General features: G+C 38.5%; 1 protein-coding gene across 24 annotated transcripts in view; it reads right to left on the reverse strand.

Moving 5' to 3' along the window:
- Epb41l2 (erythrocyte membrane protein band 4.1 like 2) overlaps window positions 1–18381 on the reverse strand; it is a 180524-nt gene that overhangs the window by 138481 nt on the left and 23662 nt on the right. For 2 of the 24 annotated variants that reach the window (XM_087911344.1, XM_087911345.1), the window contains exon 2: window positions 15318–15416. The exons of the other annotated variants lie outside the window; for them this stretch is intronic. The gene's annotated coding sequence lies outside the window, so the exon portion shown is untranslated. The remainder of the gene's footprint in view (window positions 1–15317; window positions 15417–18381) is intronic. 24 annotated transcript variants of the gene reach the window in all.

Below are 18381 nucleotides of genomic sequence, written 5' to 3' on the forward strand. Positions count from 1 at the left end.
ATCTGCCTCTGGGTGGGGTTTTTATTATTCGTGCAACACTGGTATTTTAGGTAAATTTTCAATTATAATAGATATGATTCACAATGGAGCAAAAAATAATTCTATTTTAATTCACTGCTTCTCTGTTACTAAATCAGACTATCACCTCTATGAATAGAGCAGGTGATTTTACTAGCTTAGTAGCAGCCTGTATATTGTTGGTATTTACGAGAAAGTTTGTGTGGAAAAGAGGAATTACTCTGAATTGGAGAGTTACTCTGCTGCTGGTTCTAAATACTTCTGTGTGCTGTTTAACACCAGCATAATTAGAGAAAAATTACTTTAAAAAAAGCCAAACGTACAATTCTTCATGTGACTGTCCACATTATTACACATCTTTCAGCTAAATAGCTGAAAAGCAACTGCCCGAGGTCATGCAGAGGTCTGGCATAAGAAAACAGAGCACTAAGTTCAATTTTCAAACACATGGGTTTTCTGGCCCATGTTGGAAAACTTCAGCTTGGGAAAAATGTACTTCAGATTTGAGCGAAGTGGACAATTAGAAATTCTTTTCCACTGTTATATTTTTCAATTTCTCATATTAAAAAACGCTTTCTGTAGTAGAAATAAGTCACGCATTGGTCACATCTCATCCTACTTTGACCCTAAATCCAGTTAACACTGTAGTTATATTAAAAAGCCTGCAGCCAACAATGAGAGGCAATACAATGAAGCAGAGAGATGTATTTAGTTCCAAAGCATGGTGTTTACAACTGTATGTACACACGGAACTTAAGGGTGCTGTGTGTGCTTATTCCTCTGTCATGTTATATAAGAACCTTGTTTATTCACAGCCAAAGTACTGAATACCCACTAGGCACCTAGAAAGCAAGCTATGAACACTTGGTTTCCAAAGAGCCAGCACTTTTTGAAGATGGTTTCCAGTATGAATCGTCTACATTTGTCAGCTGGAAAGGATAAAAAGAGCAGTTTTCTGTGTTGCTGCCAATGGTGGAACCATTTGCAGTAGCTTGTTCTAGAGAATTTCCCTAAGAAAATGAAGTTTCTAAGCTGCTCTGCTGTGGTAGGTACAGAATAATGTGGATGTTTTCTTCTTCTCCACGCAATTTTATAATCACATTTATAAACAACTCCAAAGGAGTGATGATAATTAACCACTAAAAGCCTATTTCACAATGTGCAACTTCTGAGCATTTGATTCTTGAGTGTTGTCCATAGCAATTAATACAGGTTATAGTCAATTCATCTGGGTGTACTCCAGATTTCTGACAAGTTCTTCCTAAATTCATCCTGAAAATGATTATTATTAGGCTAACCTAGGCTACACAGTGAAACTGTCCGAAGAAAGCAGACGAGAAGGAAAATCCTTAAAGAGACACATCAAGTCATGGGGGAATTGAAAAAAAACAGGAAGAAAAGAATTCTGAGGGTAATCCTAACTCAGCCCATAGTTCTGAAAAAGCGCACTTTATCAATAAGCCGTCATTGGTAAGAAGACTCATGCCTGGATCTTTTCAATAAAAACTCAATGCAGTTAGCACACCACTGCCTCTAAAACTTACATCATGTATTAACGAGTAAGTATGCCACATAAAAAAAGTATACCTTGCCAGGCAGTGGTGACTGCACACCTTTAACCCCAGCACTTGAAGGACAGAGGCAGGCCAGAGTTCAAGGCCAGTCTGGTCTACAGAACAAGTTCCAGGACAGGATCCAAAGCTACAGAGATAGCTATAAACTGAGAACCAGAATGAAACTGCTTAATTCACACAAATAAGACTCATCACAGATGAAAACCTAGTTTACAAAATGCTTTATAACTTTGACATTGTATCAGTGGATCTGGAGTAGTTCAGCTGTTTGAATAAGCAGATAAAACCATTTTGGGCATAAAATAGGCACTGAGTCACCCTGGCTGTGCTCTAACTTGGCGTTAGTCTCTCAGAAGAGTCACAGGGCAGTAGAAGAGATCAATCTCCCGAGTTAGCACGTTTCTCAGCAGTGCAGCTGGCATTTTTCATAGGTCCACACTGCCTTCATATTTTTTATATCATCACTATATCATAGTCCTTGATATTAGCTCAATATTGGAGGTTTCTATGTTCATGTATGTAGCTCTAATTAGGTCACTGTTCTTTTTTATAACTCCTACATAGTACTACATCATAAGTAAGGCAGTCTTTATGTTTCCTAATTGAAAGATAGGTTGTTCTTATCTCTTTGGCTCAGTGACCACTTCTTCAATATCTCCCTGATACCAAGCATGCTCCTAGAATGGCATGGTTGGCTATCCTCATAGTCCCAGATTGTTCTCCAACAGGGCTGTATGGTTGTGTCAACTTTTCAGCATCAGCATAAGGCTGCAACCATTTTTCTAGGTCTCCCTCAGTACCTACTTGGTATGTTTAGATCATGACAGCTATGTTTAAGCTGATGGTTTAACCCACACTTTCCACTAAATAGAGTGCTCCATAAGCTCCAACCCTTTGGCTTTCCAATTCTACCTTTTCTGTGTCTAATCCAAATGAGCTCACCTTCCTACAACTTGGCAGCTACATAGGATCCCTATTCTGATAAAATTTTAACTATTCTGGTTAGGGCACCCACCCCACTCCTGAGGCTAGACACATCATTTCACCTCCTTCCTTTTTAGCCTTTCTCAACTCTCCTCACTGACTCTTCCCCATCCTCTCTTGCATTCCTTTAGAACCTCAGTAATAGCCATTATAGGCCATATCATATTTCAATCTAGTAGGCTAAGAACTCTTTAAATAGCTTAGTTACAAGAATTCTTCTATATCCCTCATGTCAACCACATATTATGTAAGGGGCTAAGAAGGTAAAAACTCCATAGTAAAGTTAAGTTTTCTACCTATTTCAAGGTTGGACTTCCAGTTGCTTCAGGGCTTATTTTCCCAACTACCTGCAAGTCAGAATCATTAGATATAATCACTGGCTTCAAATCTGAAATATACTTAGTCATGATAGCAAAGCTATAGCAGTCTCATACTTAAGGTTCATCATTCTTATGCAAGCATGTACTTTAATACAACAAAAGATGATGGCAAGGCCACACGCGTTCTCTCCATAGGGCCATGTCCCTCTATACCTGTTTAGCTCCCCCTGGAACACAACTGATTGTGTCTCAGCAGGCTGTTGCCTAGGAAGCCAAACAACTAACCATTACATCACAAGCCTACAATGACTCAAACATTTGCCAAAAAGGTACAAGGCCAGTATTGAATATAGCCATTGCTTACGAATGACTCCATGAGTCCAACTTCAACTGGACTAGCATCAACTTTAAAAAGTTATGTGGATACTGTATCAGCAAAAAGTTAAATTCTTATATGGCTTTATGTCCTTGCTCTGATATTTACTGCAGTCTAATATTTAAGGATAGCAGCCTACTTATCTCTCTGGAATAAAATGAAGTGTAATCAAAAGAAGCATGTATCTTCACCCAACTTTAAGGCCCCACAGTAACCCAAACCCTCCCATGTTACATCAGAAAAACATTCAAAACAACTATGACTATATTATTGTAACAATTTACAAATACTGTATTATGTAATTCCTTAGATAAGTATGCTAAAAATTAGTACTGCCTTAAGATAATTCCAAAATTGGAAAAAGAATTTATTAATGAAAAACATGATTTGTTCATTCAACACAAGTGTATTGAACTCCTAAATGTTAAAAATTTCATTTTGAGTTTGACTTTTCCAAAAAGTCTGTAAATACTTAAAACTGACCCAAGTTGTCAAGAGTCTTTCTTACAAAGTTCCAGAGTCAAATTATCTTATTCCTGATAACTAATTTTAAACAATTTATTGAAAACTTCCATGATTAAAAATACTTCTAAGAAAAACAAAGTGAACATTTTTTCTTCATACCTTCAATGGTGAAGTGCCAACTCCAAATTCACATAACTAACATACAGTATACTTATTTGACAGTTGCCAAGATCATTTCAAAAGATCTGACAAAGAAAAGGGCATCAGTAGATCAGCAGTAAAGAAATAACAACATTACTACAGTGTAGAATTAGACACTAACAAGAGAAGCAGGTATAATTCATGAAGTAGATTTGTCTTTCATTAATGCTTTATACAAAAAGATCATGGAAAACAAATTAACATTACCAACCACCTAAAACACCAGAATTGCTGACACCTTCCAGGAATTAATACCTACTTAAATATGGAAGGTACAAACTAATACTTAGATCCCTTTAAAAAGTATACTCCAAACAGGTCTTTCATGACATGGGCACATCAAGTAGTTTTGTTCCTGTGTATAGGCGTATTTTACTACTCTGAGACTAACTGGCTGGTGCTGCCTTGGTCACTCATGGATGAGGTCATCCTGAGGTGTGATAACTTTACTCCCTAAGAGTAAAAACACTCCACTGTGTGATGCTCAGGACATACCACACTTCATTAAAAGCTGATTCTAATTGTTTCAATATTACAAAGTGGAAAATGCTAATACAAATTCATAATCAAACCACTGAATTGGTTCATCCTTTAAACAATAATGTGCTATAATGCTTAGATATAGAGCTACCACAAATCTTTGTCTCATATTTATAATGTCCCAACTCTCTGACTCATACTCCAAATTACAATTAACAAATTACCTACATATATGCTAATATATACCGGTTCTATGGGATGCCACCTAGGGCAGACCAGTTACTATAAATAAGTACATACCATATATTTTTTCATCACTGACCTCCAATTATCATTATGACTCAAATGCTGCAAATAACTACTTAAAGCAATGTTTCTCAGTATGTAATGTCTGAATTTGATAGACTTTAGGGCTTGGTTAGTAAACATTTCAACCTCTCATCTCCCACTCAATCTAACACATTAATGATTCCGACAGAGAACCAACACTTTCTTGGTTGTGCAAGCACTGCACACTCACACAGTATTTTCATCCCTCATCCCTCTTGTTTCCAAAATCTGGAAACAAAACACATTTTAATTAATTTTCTCCGTTAGCATCTAGCAAAATGAGAAGACTTTATTCAGCTTAAAACTAAACATAAAAAGTTCAGGGTTTATTTTGTTTTTCAAAAATCATTCCACTTAAGCACTTACGAATGATAAACTACAGTAAATTCTACAAATCATAGGGGTAAATAATACATCAGTCACAGTCTATCAAAGGTTAAATTTACACTTTGCAATCTCAATCTACAGAAGTTGAGTCTTTAAACATGCAGAAAGGCTTGAGCTCTTACTGTTCTAGTTTTAGAAATTGCCAAGTTAACTACAGAAGTTAAAAGTCCAATTTTCCTCCACAGGGCTCTGAATAGGATTCAAATGCTACAGAATGTCTTAGACTTACTTATACATTTACTTTGGAAATTTAGAGACATCTGCCCAATTACAATGCAACTGCCCAAACATTCCAGTGACAGTTAACAGTTACCAAACGGCAAAAAGGCTACCTTTAGTAGTCCACAGTCATTGGTGCCACATCTCAAAGTCTGAGCCAAGATCTGGTTATTCTTAGTGATTCAGTCATCAATAAAATCAGGTTTCATCCTGGGTCTTAGAGGGCTGTTGTGTTCTTCATACATGGAATTTCTCCATGAAGATGACAAGAGCACTGCAGTCATCCACAAAGACGCATGTGCTCACAGTTATAAGCTGTTTGAAGCCCTTTTGCTTCCTGTTAACTATACTAATTAAAGAGTCAGTGCTTTGCTGAGTGAACAAATATACTAGCTGCTTCCTTCCAAGACTTGAGGTCTCTATGCTTACATACGGACCTCTGGTTATGGGAAACCAGAGGTCTAATGAAGCAGAGTGACCACGTCAAAAGCACAGCAAGAAGCAAAGGCTATACAACCTGCATTCCACCTGCAGGGCTTGCCCACCACCCCATTTAATAGGGTGTGTTCTGCGGCTCTCCCTGCAGTCTGTATCTCTTGTTCTCACAATAGCCTCTCTGACCTTCAACTCTAAAACAGTTTAAAGTAACGGCTTACACAGGCACTCCATGAACTACCTCAATTTTATCAATTTTTATCAATTTTATCTGAAAGTTATTTCCCAACTGACCAAATGGCCAGGACACAGCTGATAGTCTGTTACACCTTCAGAAAGCAGTAAGTTAGTGACAACCATGTTTACATATGCTCTCCTTCAGACAGTAATAAGATCCAACTAAAACGTGCAGCATTCCCTAACCATTTCCGATCCTCAGAATGGATCTCTTTAACATGCACTGTCTCAGTTTGCTTTCTGTTGTGATAAACACTATGACCAAAACCAACCTGGGGAGCAAAGGGTTCATTTCATCTTACGTTTTACAGTCCAACCTCAGAGAAAGCTAAGACAGGAACTCAAGGCAGAGACAATGGAGGAGTGCAGCTTACTGGCTTGCTCTTCACAGTCTGCTCACTCTGCTTTCAGAGGGGGCATCACCCACAATGGGCTGGACCCTCCCACATCAATCATTAATCAAGAAAATGCACCCACAGGTATGTCCATGGACCAGTCTGAAGGAAGAAAATCCTCAGAGGAGGGTCTCTCTTCCTAGGTAACTCTAGTTTGTGTCAGGTTGATAAACAGTAGCCAGCACACACTCCATTTCTAAATAGAAAATTCTCCAGCACTTACCTCACTATTGAACTATATTTTTAACTCAATCATTTATTTAACAACTCCACCAAGGTCAGTATATAAAAACCTATTTGTATTCAAACAAAACTGCATAGTGTTCCAATTACCAATAAATTGAGATCCTCTCTCTGCCTAAGGATTCCAAAGGCTTTAACTTATAAATGAATACAAAAAATGTCCTGGCATGTAGTTACATGCCTATAATCACAATACATAAGAGACTGAAGCAGGAGGCCCATGATAAGACCCTGCCTCAAACAAAATTAAAAAAAAAATAAATTAAACAGTAAAGTTTTCAGAGCACAGTAAAGGATATTAAAATGCAGTTCAGGTTGGCCCCAGTAGCACAGATCTGTACTCCAAATACTCTGACAACTAAGGCGTGAGAGTTGTGAGTTCAAGGCCAGCCTGAGCTACCGAGCAAGTTCAAGGTCATCTTAGTTAATCAGTGAAACTACTGTCTCAAAATGAAAAATAAAAATAGGGCTGGATTGTAGTTCAGTACTGAAATATTTATTTACTATGCACAAGGCCCTACACTCAACCTCCAGCACTACAAAACATAAACTGAGAAAAATGAACTCTAGTCAGGCATTAAATGAACAGTTTGCATCCTCGAAAAAGGCAAAACGGTTGAACTCTTGGGGGAAAAAAAAGTTTAAAAAAAGAAGGGAAGGAAGCTAATTAGCTTCCCTAAATGTTCATTTGGATAATGAATAGAAAAGTAAGCAAAACAGACAAAAATGAGAAAACAGAATGATTCTTTTTTTGTTGTTGTTTATTTTGTTTTGTTTTCCGAGACAGGGTTTCTCTGTAGCTTTGGAGCCTGTCCTGGAACTAGCTCTTATATAGACCAGACTGGCCTCAAACTCAAGAGATCAGCCTGTCTCTGCCTCCCGGGTGCCTGCGCTACCACTGCCCGGCTTCACAATGATTCTTTTTAAGCCATAATAGAATCTACTTAATTGATAACAAGAGGTTCAATGCCAGCCAGAGCCACACAGTAGACACTGTCTCAAAAGAAAAGCTGACATGTGGAGCAGTCCTCAGTGGTTCAGAGCATCTGTCACACTTGCAGAGAACCTGAGTTCCATTCCCAGCTACTACATAGTGGCTCACAAACAATTCCAGGGGACAGGCACCTCTTCTGATCTTTGCAGGCACTAGGCATTGATGTGGTATGTACATTTGCATGCAGACTAAACACATATACACATAGAATAATAACTCTAAAGAAATTTTAAAAAGCTGATCAACATCATGAAATGGTCAGGGCAGTGTAAATCAAAACCACAGTGAAGATACTAACTACTTCCTCCCATTAGGACGACTATGACTGGGGGTGTGCTGAGTAAAACAAGAGAAGGCATCGATGGCACAGAATTGGAACCCTGGTAAAATGTAGAGAAATACAGCATGGTGGGGTAAAGTCTGTAGTCTCGTGGTTCCTCACACACGTAAGAGTCACTGTGAATCAGCAATTCCACATACAGCTTCTTCCCAAGGCTAACAAAGACTCCACAAGTTGTCCACCTACATTCACGCTTCACCCAGCATTATCCACAATAGCAGTAGCACAGAAATAATGCCCAACAGATGCATGGGTAAACAAATGCAGACTATTAATATAATGAAATATTAATTTATCTCAAATAGAAAGGAAATTATGACACATGGTTCAGCACAGATCAGCCTGGAAAACATTGGATAAGTTAAAGAAATCAGATGAAGAACAAGCATATGATTCTACCTGTATGAAGTGTGAAGAACAGACAAATTCATAGATGGAAAGTAAAGTAAGATGCTCAGGGCTAGTAGAGAGTGAGGCAGAAGGAATGGGTATCTAATGGGTATAGAGTCTATATTGAGAATGCAGGGAGATGCCTCAGTTGGTGAAGTGCTTACTTCACAAACACAAAAAATGAGTTCCATTCCTAGGACCCATTTAAAAGAACTGTAGTCTAGAGCTAGGTGATAGGATCACTGGGATTTGCTAGTCAGCCACTGCAGCCAATCAGTCAGTTTCAGATTCAGTGAGAGACCCTGCTTAAAAAAAAAACATAAGGAGCGTGATAAGAGAGGTCACCTAATTAACGACCTCCATATAGATATGCCCACACCTGTAGGTATGCCCATATTTATACATGGATACACACACATAAATATACACAGAGAAAGACACGTACATACACCACAACCAAAAAAAAAAAATTTAAGTTCTGGAAATAATGGTAATAGCTGCACAACATTGGGAATATATTTAATGCCAGTGAATAACAATTAAACTAATAACGCATTGTGTTTTATGGCAGAATCTCACTAAATAATCCAGGCTGGCCATATACCCCAAGCTGATCTCAATTTGCAGTCCTCCTACTTCAGCCTCTTCAGTGTTGAGATTACACTGCGCTCATTCAAAATGATAAATCTTATGCGTATACTTTTATAGTTTTAATGTATCTTTCACATATTTAACCAAAATAAAGATAATATAATTCAAGGGCTGAATCCTATAGTGCCCAACAGCTATCTTTATAAAGTGTTTATGGTAGTTAAAACATGCCCTAATGTTTTAACGTCCCTGTGTAGCACAGGCACCTTTAATCCCCACACTCAGGAGGCAGTGAGCTCGAGGCCAGCCTGGTCTACAGACTAAGTTCCAGGACAGGCTCCAAAGCTACAGAGGAAACCCTGTCTTGGGGAAGGGTGGGGGGGGTAGTAAACACGGTGAGATATAAATCAGCAACCCAGCTCTAGAAACACTGCATGGTATACCTTTACAAATTAGAGACCTGTCTCCCCCAAAGCAGGAATGGTTACATTTCATCACAATAAAATTTGTGAATGTGGGATCTGATACCAGTAAACACATGGGAAGGTAAGCAAGGATAACAAAATCCAACTCATTAAAGCTTGAGAATGAAGAGGGTTCATCTTGGTTTTCCCAAGCCATCAACTGGTTAACAATGAAGTCAGGGCAAGAAGAGCCCAAGTCTCCATCTCCATACACTTAGTTTAGCCTGAACATATCATTTATCCTCACTCTGAAGCTATACAAACACAGCATTCATTTCAAAATGGTTACTCAAATACCTTGAAATATACATCAAAGAGCACTCTCCATGTAAGCTCTGGAATCTTCTAGGTGCACTCCTAATCACTGAACTGACTTAGACTGGCACAATATTCTATGAGAGTTACTTCAGAAGGACAAAGAACACTGAACACAAATCCTAAAAAAAAAAAAAAAATCCAGGAAATCAATATGCTTAACCAGCCTAAGGGTTTCAGTTTCACCTTCCCAACAAGCAAAAGAGACCAAAGAGTCTTCACACCTAACTGCATGACTACAACAGACACTGTTCATACGGCCCACACCATCGCAGAAGGCATTTGCCCAGCTTAAGCACTGCACCAAGTTGAAAGCCCTCAGTATAGTAGACATTCTGAGGACCCTGGCTGAAGAAAGCTACTCATTAGTCTCAGTACCATTTAACTCCAATGCAACAACGAGCAAGGCCAGACATGGCAATGTGCATCTGGGATGCTAGCACAAACTCTCAATGTCGCTAACTTGTTTCAAAAACAAGAACCATGCTGCTCATCTCATCCAATGAAATGCATGTCTCCTAGATGTAGTGTCTAATGTGGTCCTAGACTGGTACTCCATCTCTCACCCTCTGCTGCCTCCACCACTCTACCAATGCTGACATTCAAAATGTGTACTGACTCAGACACCCTTTCATCTAAGGAAGAAAAGTGTGTACTGAGCTCTTTCAGCGAAAGATGCTAAAAGAAGAGGTGCATCAGTGACCCAGGCACTGTTATCAAGAGCCAAGACACCTACATGTAAACAATTACCAAAGGATGCTACATGTGCATTCATACCTAAGCCTGGTATTTTAAGACTTTATCTCTACAGGCCTTCATATCTTGGATTCCTTATTTCTAAAATGTGGCTAACAGTGCCCTACACTGTGGTCATGGGAAACAATGGGGTGATTGGCCACAAAGTAAGCTCCTAAAGTTTGTTAGCAACAACAGCATTGTTAATTACTACTCAACAAAAAGTGTGATGCAATCATGGTACAGTAAATGGCATGAAAGGTTGATGCTACACTAGAGCCTTGGCTGAAGTGACTAGAGAAGGTATGAGAAAAATATAGAATGCCAGTTATGTCTTCAAAGAAAGAAAGCATGTGAAAAACGAACAGGGGCATAGCTATAACCTGGGTCTGGGGCTTTCCATTTACATGAAAGGTTCAGTCAAAGAATGGCCACAATTTTCTGCTGCTCAAAGTTTTGTAATTGATGTGAGAACTATAAAACAGAAATTAAGAGACAGCATAGACAAGGATAGAGAGAGAGCTCAGTAGCTAAGAGCACGTGCTGGTCTTCCAGAGAGACAGGTTCAATTCCCAGCTCCCAATCAGGTGGTTCAGTCACCTCCAACTCCAGCTCCAGGGGATCTAAAACCTCCTCTGGACTCTAAGGGCACATGCACCTATCCACACACACACAAAAAAAAAAAAAAACACTTTATAAAAATAAAATTAAAAAGCCGGGCAGTGGCAAAGGTGGTACATGTCTTTAATCCCAGCACTTGGGAGGCAGAGGCAGGCGGATCTCTGTGAGTTTGAAGCCAACCTACAGAGCTAGTTCTAGGATAGCCAACAGCCAGGGTTGTTACACAGAAAAGCCTTGTCTCAAAAAAAATTAAATAAATAAATAAATAAAAATAAAGAGAAAAGGAAAAAAAAGATACAGCTTACAGCTTATAGAATGCCTTTGAATTTGAATCTGAAGACATAGCTGTCCAGAGGTCACGGGAAGTCCTACGGCTAGAGCAGGGCAGTCAGGGAGTAAGCAGAGGACTGCTACTGTTAGGTTTGAATTCTCTCACATTTCAAAGGGCGCTCTAACCAGCTCTCCAGTAGGAAAGTGACATAATCAAACATGAAGAGCATCTAAACAAATGTTGAGGATAGAAAGTAACATCAAAGTTACAGAATAAACTGGAAACAAAGTGCAGAATAAACTAGAAAATGGAAATTAAGGAGTGGGATTAACAAAGGACTAAGAGATGAGACAACAATGCAGTGTGTAGAAAGGGAAATGGAATCCATGGAGAGGATTTCTAAGTATCCAAGTTCTTGCCCCAAGTTTTTAAAATAAACAGATTCATTGCCTTGGAAAAGCCCCCAGATCTCACTTTCTTCACAGTGTTCCTCTCTTGCCAGTCCACTACCCTGTAATTCTAGATTCTGTTATTTTTTTTCTCTTTAAAATCCAGATATTCTAGTATCGCCTGGACTGAAGACCATGGCCTAAAAAAAGCAAATTGGAAACACTAAATAGTTGCAATAATTGGTCCAGAAGTGATAGTCTGGGACTCTAGGGTACCACTGAGATGAGCTACAGACTATAAAGAAGGCCACCTTTTCATGGAGGAACAGGAAAGAGGTAGGTATGGCTAAGTCAGTACTCTGCAGAGAAAGTACTACTCAGCTCCACTTCCTCACTCAAGAACCTGTCTCCTATTTGATCCACACATCTACCCATACTGCCACCAGCACTCAAATGTTTCTACACAGTAAAGGGAGCATCCAAGCATTTCATAGATTCATTTATTCCTAGCAAGGAAATAAAGTTAATAGTACATGTTGGGCTTTTTATCATTATGACAAACACCACACACAAGCAAAATATAATTCTAGCTCAGCTTCAGAGCTTTGATCTGCGATGGCCAAGAAAGCATGCATGGCAAGGAGCTCACATCATGGTACTGATGAAACAGAGGTGGAATGAGACTAGGGAATAGGATTCAAAAGAATATCCCTCCAACTAGGGCCTATCTCCTAAGTTTTCACTGCCTCTCAAAACAGTGACTCTAGCTGCAGGTCAAGTATTCGACTCATAAACTTGTAGGGGGATTTTATATTCAAACCATAATATAATCTAAACTTTATTAAAACTTGTTTCATTTACTAGTTTTCGATCTTTCCATAAATACCTAGAGAGTGCTTCAACACATGCAAATCACTTGGCATTTTCAAATCAAACCTGATAGCTGCTGTTAAAATCCAGGAGTGATAAAAGTGACGGCAGTGTTAAACGTACTTGTGGGAATTAGAAATCACCCACTTTCATTGGAACCAGTCGGGGAAGAACTGGTTTTAAGCATAGAAATCCTTCAAAAAATAGAACTTAGAGTCTCAACTAATAATCTTCTTTTAAAATAGGTCTCACACTATTGATGTGAGAATCCCATCTGTATGCTGTGAATATCATTGGTTAATAAAGAAGGTGTTTTGGGCCTGCACAGGGCAGAATAGACATAGACATGGAAAACTAAACTGAATGCTGGGAGAAAGGAGGCAGAGTGAGAGAAAAGCAATGTAGCCCCGCCAGAGACAGACATGCTGGAACTTTTCTGGGAAGCCATTGCCACATGGCAAGACACAGATTAATAGAAATGGGTTAAATTAATATGTAAGAGCTAGCCAATAAGAAGTTAGAGCTAATAAGTCAAGCAGTGATTTAATTAACACAGTTTCTATGTGTTTATTTCGGAGCCTTGGTGGCCGGGAAATGAACAAGCAGCCTTCTACAACACACTATAATTCAGGTTGGACTCAAACTTGCAGCAATTCTCAGGCCTTAGCATTCGAATATTAAGATTACTGAGCTGCCAGCCTGAATAATAGTAAATTCTGTTTTATAGAATGTTTTTGTCTTTATACTTTAAAAGCTCAAAGGATTGGGAAGCTCACTGGCAAAAAAAAAAAAAAAAAAAAAAAAAAAAAAAAAAAAGTATGCACTGCAAATATAAGGAATGACAGAACCTACATCTTAAAAGGAAAAAAGCTAGCCATGGTGTTCCCTTATGCTCTCAGCACTGGAAAGGCGAAAACAGTGGGTTTGTGAAACTTGCTGGTCAGACAGCCTAACGTTCAGGAGACTGAGAGAGCATGTCTCATTTCAAAAAATAAACTGACAATACTTGAGGAACAACAACCAAGGCCTCCAGAGACAGTGCATATACATGCATGTGTATACCTGTATACACACACAAACTCATGCACCCATGCATGCACACCTATTATACACAAGCAAACATCAGGATTTTGGTGCGGGAGAATTGTCTGTATTCTGTCAATCATGTTTTAAACAAACGCTGATTGGCCAGGCAGGAGGTATAGGTGGGAAAAACAGACAGGAAGTGGAAATGATGCAAGGAGAGCAGGAGAATTCTGGGGAGGAGGAAGTTGATTCCTCCCACTCCTGCCCAGACCACCGAAGCAGCAGGATGTGAGCTGTCCCACTGAAAAAGGTACTGAGCCACATGGCTAACATAGATCAGAAAAATGGGTTAATCAAGATGTGAGAGTTAGCCAGTAAGAAGCCTGACCTAACGGGCCAATCAGCATTATAACTTACAGAGATTTCAGTGTGATTTTTCTCTGGGACTACACAGCTGGAGAACTGGGCAGGACAGAAAAACCCCCAACAAACAGGCCCCCTCATGTTACAGGATTTAAGAGGGAAATGCCTTCAATAACTTTTAGCAAACATTTCCAAAGAATAATGGTACATCAAGAACAATCAGATATTCTGAGAAAATATTTTTGTATAAAAATAACAAAACAAATATACACAAACAGAATACTACAAAATGTATGCTGTGTCACAGTTATAGCTATAAAGATTTATATGTAGATCTTCATTTGGATTCTTTCTTTTAATTCTTAATTCAACTGACTCTAATTGGTTTTTACTTAAGAAATTTTTCATAAATATTCCCTGTAAGAAGGCATAACTCAACTGGATGGCAACAATGTACAAAATAACTGCCATTCAAACTACATACACTTTTTTTTTCATGTAAGAAAGAAAGTGTTCGTATAAAGGCAATCCTGCACAAACTTAAATTACACTTATTCACAATTCATTAATATTATGAATGTGAAAGAAATAACCAAGTATTCAGTATTCCGGTTGCTGTCACATCTGGAATAGTCACAGAAGAGCTTTATCTGCTAGAAATGACAGTATTCAGTTTCTGCAGTTTGTGCACTTTTAAATGTCTTTTCAGTGTTGGCTCTTTCCAAGTAAGTTTCTTATAGTTACAATAATAGTGCTATATTTTACAAAGCTGCCTTGACTTAAAGGCATAAACAGGAATATTTCTAACTAAAAAGTCAGACTATAGTATGGGTTTTTAAATTTACACTAAAACTATACTCACTGGAGAATAAACACAGGATTACACTATAGTACTTTCTATTCTTGGAGAAGAAATGGCCTTTCAAAGCACACCATTTGGTTTGTATTAGTATGGTATGCAGCTGTATTATTTGTACTGCTGCCTGACATGCAGTACGTGTTCAAAGTATTTAGAAGCTGGAGGTTCTTATTTAATACTTAACAAGAGAGTCATGATGGCGATATGGTATAAATAAGGAGAAACTATACAACATTTACTCTGGAAAAAAAGCCCAGAAAACTAAAAGAACAATTGCTTACACGATGACGGCAATGTGCGTTAAACTCTACCATAGGAAAAGAAAAGAACTTTACAAGCTAGCATGTGTTTTAAAACCTGAGCTCCTGCTTCCCCAGAGGTCTGGAGACATGATGTGCTCATGAAGACGTTATTCAGTTACTGACCAGCATGCAAATCCTCCTCATGTCTTCTGAGGATGGGGTTTTAACTCTGGAGTTTGCTGGAACTCTCATGTCTCCAATTTGAATCTGTGGCTGGGAAAGCTACAGGACAGTGAAAAAATTACAACAATGTCTACATCAAAGATCTAACAATATACAAACTCTTGAGCTAGTCTGTTCCGATAATGACTGACTAGCAAAACAACATTTTAAGGGCTAAAGACCACAAACCATACAGAGGCGCCCTGGAACTTGTCTACTCTAGTTCTTAAATGCGAACATTAACATTAAGCTCTCATTCTGCTTCAGAGCACTTTCTTTATATTATAGACCAGTTTGTGTTACAGCTAATGGGGATTTGATGCTATGCTCAAATATAAAAACATTAAAAACCTTACTTTCTTCAAATAAGTTCCTTGTTTTCAAAACTTGATAGGATTAAGTGAAAAAGACAAAACTGAGGGAATGTGAAGATTGAACAAAAAGAATGACTGGCCAAGCACAGTGAGTGGTGCAGCCTGTAATCCAGCAAACAGCAAGACCCCATTCCCGGTTCAAAAGTATTCTAGGGCACCAGATCTCCTAACAGATGGTTGTGAGCCACCATGTGGATGCTGGGAATTGAACTCAAGTGCTCTTAACCACTGAGCCATCTCTCCAGGCCACAAAAATTCTTAAATCAATGAAGATAATCAAAAAAAAGAAACACCCTGTTTCCGTTGGCCTTCCACTGCTGTGACAAAGAACCTGAGAGAAACCGACCTGTGCAGACCAAAGGCTTATTTTGGCTCGCAGGTTCTAAGGTTTCTGTCCATGGTAAGCTGGCTCCATCATTCTGAGGCCCGGGGAAGTGTAACATACCACAGTGAGAAGAGCAGAGTAGAGCTGCTGACCCCCTGGCAGCCAAGAAGCAAAGAGAGAGGAGACTGAGATCCCAAAAATGCCTGCAAGAGCAAGTCCTCCCATGACCTAACTTGCCCCAGTCAGGTCCCACCGTCCTCCTGACTGCTCGTTCTCCTCTCCACAAGCTACAGGCTGTAAACCAAGTCTTTCTACATGGGCAGTTGGGGACATTTAAAGACCAAAACCTTTTCTCTGTTAGCACAGAAAAAAGAAAAGACAAAGATATAACTATTATGTTTTCTTCTGAACTGTGATAAAGCAAACATTTACTCCACATTTCATACTTTAAAAATACTTTATAATAACCAAAGAGTCCACATTGATAAAGGAAAGCTACTCAGCAAAGAGCATGCAAATAAGATTAAATGAATAGCCAGGTGGATCTCTGTGAGTTCGAGACCAGCCTGGTCTACGGAACAAGTTCCAGGACAGCTCCAAAACTAAAAAGAAACTCTGTCTCAAAAAAAAAATAAATAGATAGATGGATAGATAGGTAAAAATTTTAAGCACCAGGGCTGGAGAGCTGGCTCAGTTGAATAGCACTTACGGCTCTTGCACAGGACTGGGGGTTCAGTTTCCAGTGCCAAAATAGCAGCTCACAACCACCTGTAACTCAATTCCAGGGTATTTGACACCTTTTTCTGACCGCCACTCACTACATACATGGTGGGTGCACTTACAGACATGCAGGCAAAACATTCACACATAAATTTTTTTAAAAAAACATTTAAATACTATTTCAGAATATACAATTTCAGTGCTGTGAAGATCACAAAAAATTTAAAACTGAACTATATGTTTAAAAATGATCAATATAATAAATTTGTGTATTTTGACTCAAATTCTTTAAAAATCCTGTTTTAAAACTTTTGCTAATTTCAGTAAAATAAATGACTCACGTAAGAGAAACTACCAATGGATACTATATTAGGTAGACATTGGATAAAGAACTAGACACTTATGTATTGCCAAAATTTCACTCTTCCCAGATGACATACCACTACTAAAGGGAAAAACATGATTTCACAAAGGAAAAAAATCTATCATCACTTTAATCAATCCAGTTTTATTAATAAAAATTTGCATGGCTCCTGCTATGATGCATTGTGTCTGGTTATTAAAAATTCTACTGAAATGTTTATTCTGAACATTATTTCAATCCATTCTTCAGATAGAACTTACTTGACAAAAAAGGAGGGGGGGGTTAGAGGAATGACCTAAATTCAACACAGAAACAATAAAACCAATTAAGAAAAGAAACTTTTAGGAGAGATTAGGTGACATTACATCTTTCTAACAAGTTCCCATCATGAAAAAGTAATGAAGTTAGAAGGGAGCTAAACTATTTCAAACTAAAAGATACTAAATGGCAAAAGCATGACCAAATGAGGCCAGTGCTCCTTTGCAAAATTCTGGTTTAATAAGCACACTATAAAAAACATCATGGGAATGACTGGAGATATTTAAATATACCATAAATTTGATATTAGAGAATTTCTGCCAATTAACTGTTATAAAAACAGCAGTGCTCTGATAAAATGTGAAATTCCCTTTTTCACAAATACATAATAAAGACGTGAAGATGAAAGCCTTTCAGCTCCATAACTTAACTGAGTGAAAAACACACATGAAAGTAATATAAGTCCATAATGTAGCCAGGTAATTGGTTATTTATCAATGGCTGCTAAAAACCATTAGGTAAGCCGGATGGAAATTCTTATATATCCGAGTAAAGTCCTGATCCATCTTCATCCTTAAGACAGCCAGCCTTAAGAGTTATCTTTTGTTTTCATAATGATTTGTGTATGTGTGCTGTGCTGTATGGCCACAGTGCATGCGTGGGGGTCAGAGTCACTTTCCTCCTGCCAAACAGATTCCGGGATTGAACTCAGATCATCAGGTTTGTGGACAAACCATGTCATTAGCCCTACTACAGTATCTCCTGATGAGAGGCAATAAAAAATAAATGAAAGAATGAAGGACTCTCACAGACAGACAGACACACACACACACACCCCTCCCCACAAACTAACCTTGAATCTAAGTCTCGGCTACTATTTATAGGAACACAAAAGACACAAACATATTAAGCATTACCACTGACACAATCAAGAATACAGAGATAGAAATTCCCATAGAACAAAGAAGTTCCAACAAACTGAAG

Source organism: Myodes glareolus, chromosome 1 (genome assembly GCF_982192425.1).
Source record: "Myodes glareolus chromosome 1, mMyoGla1.1, whole genome shotgun sequence".
NCBI lineage: Eukaryota > Metazoa > Chordata > Mammalia > Rodentia > Cricetidae > Myodes > Myodes glareolus.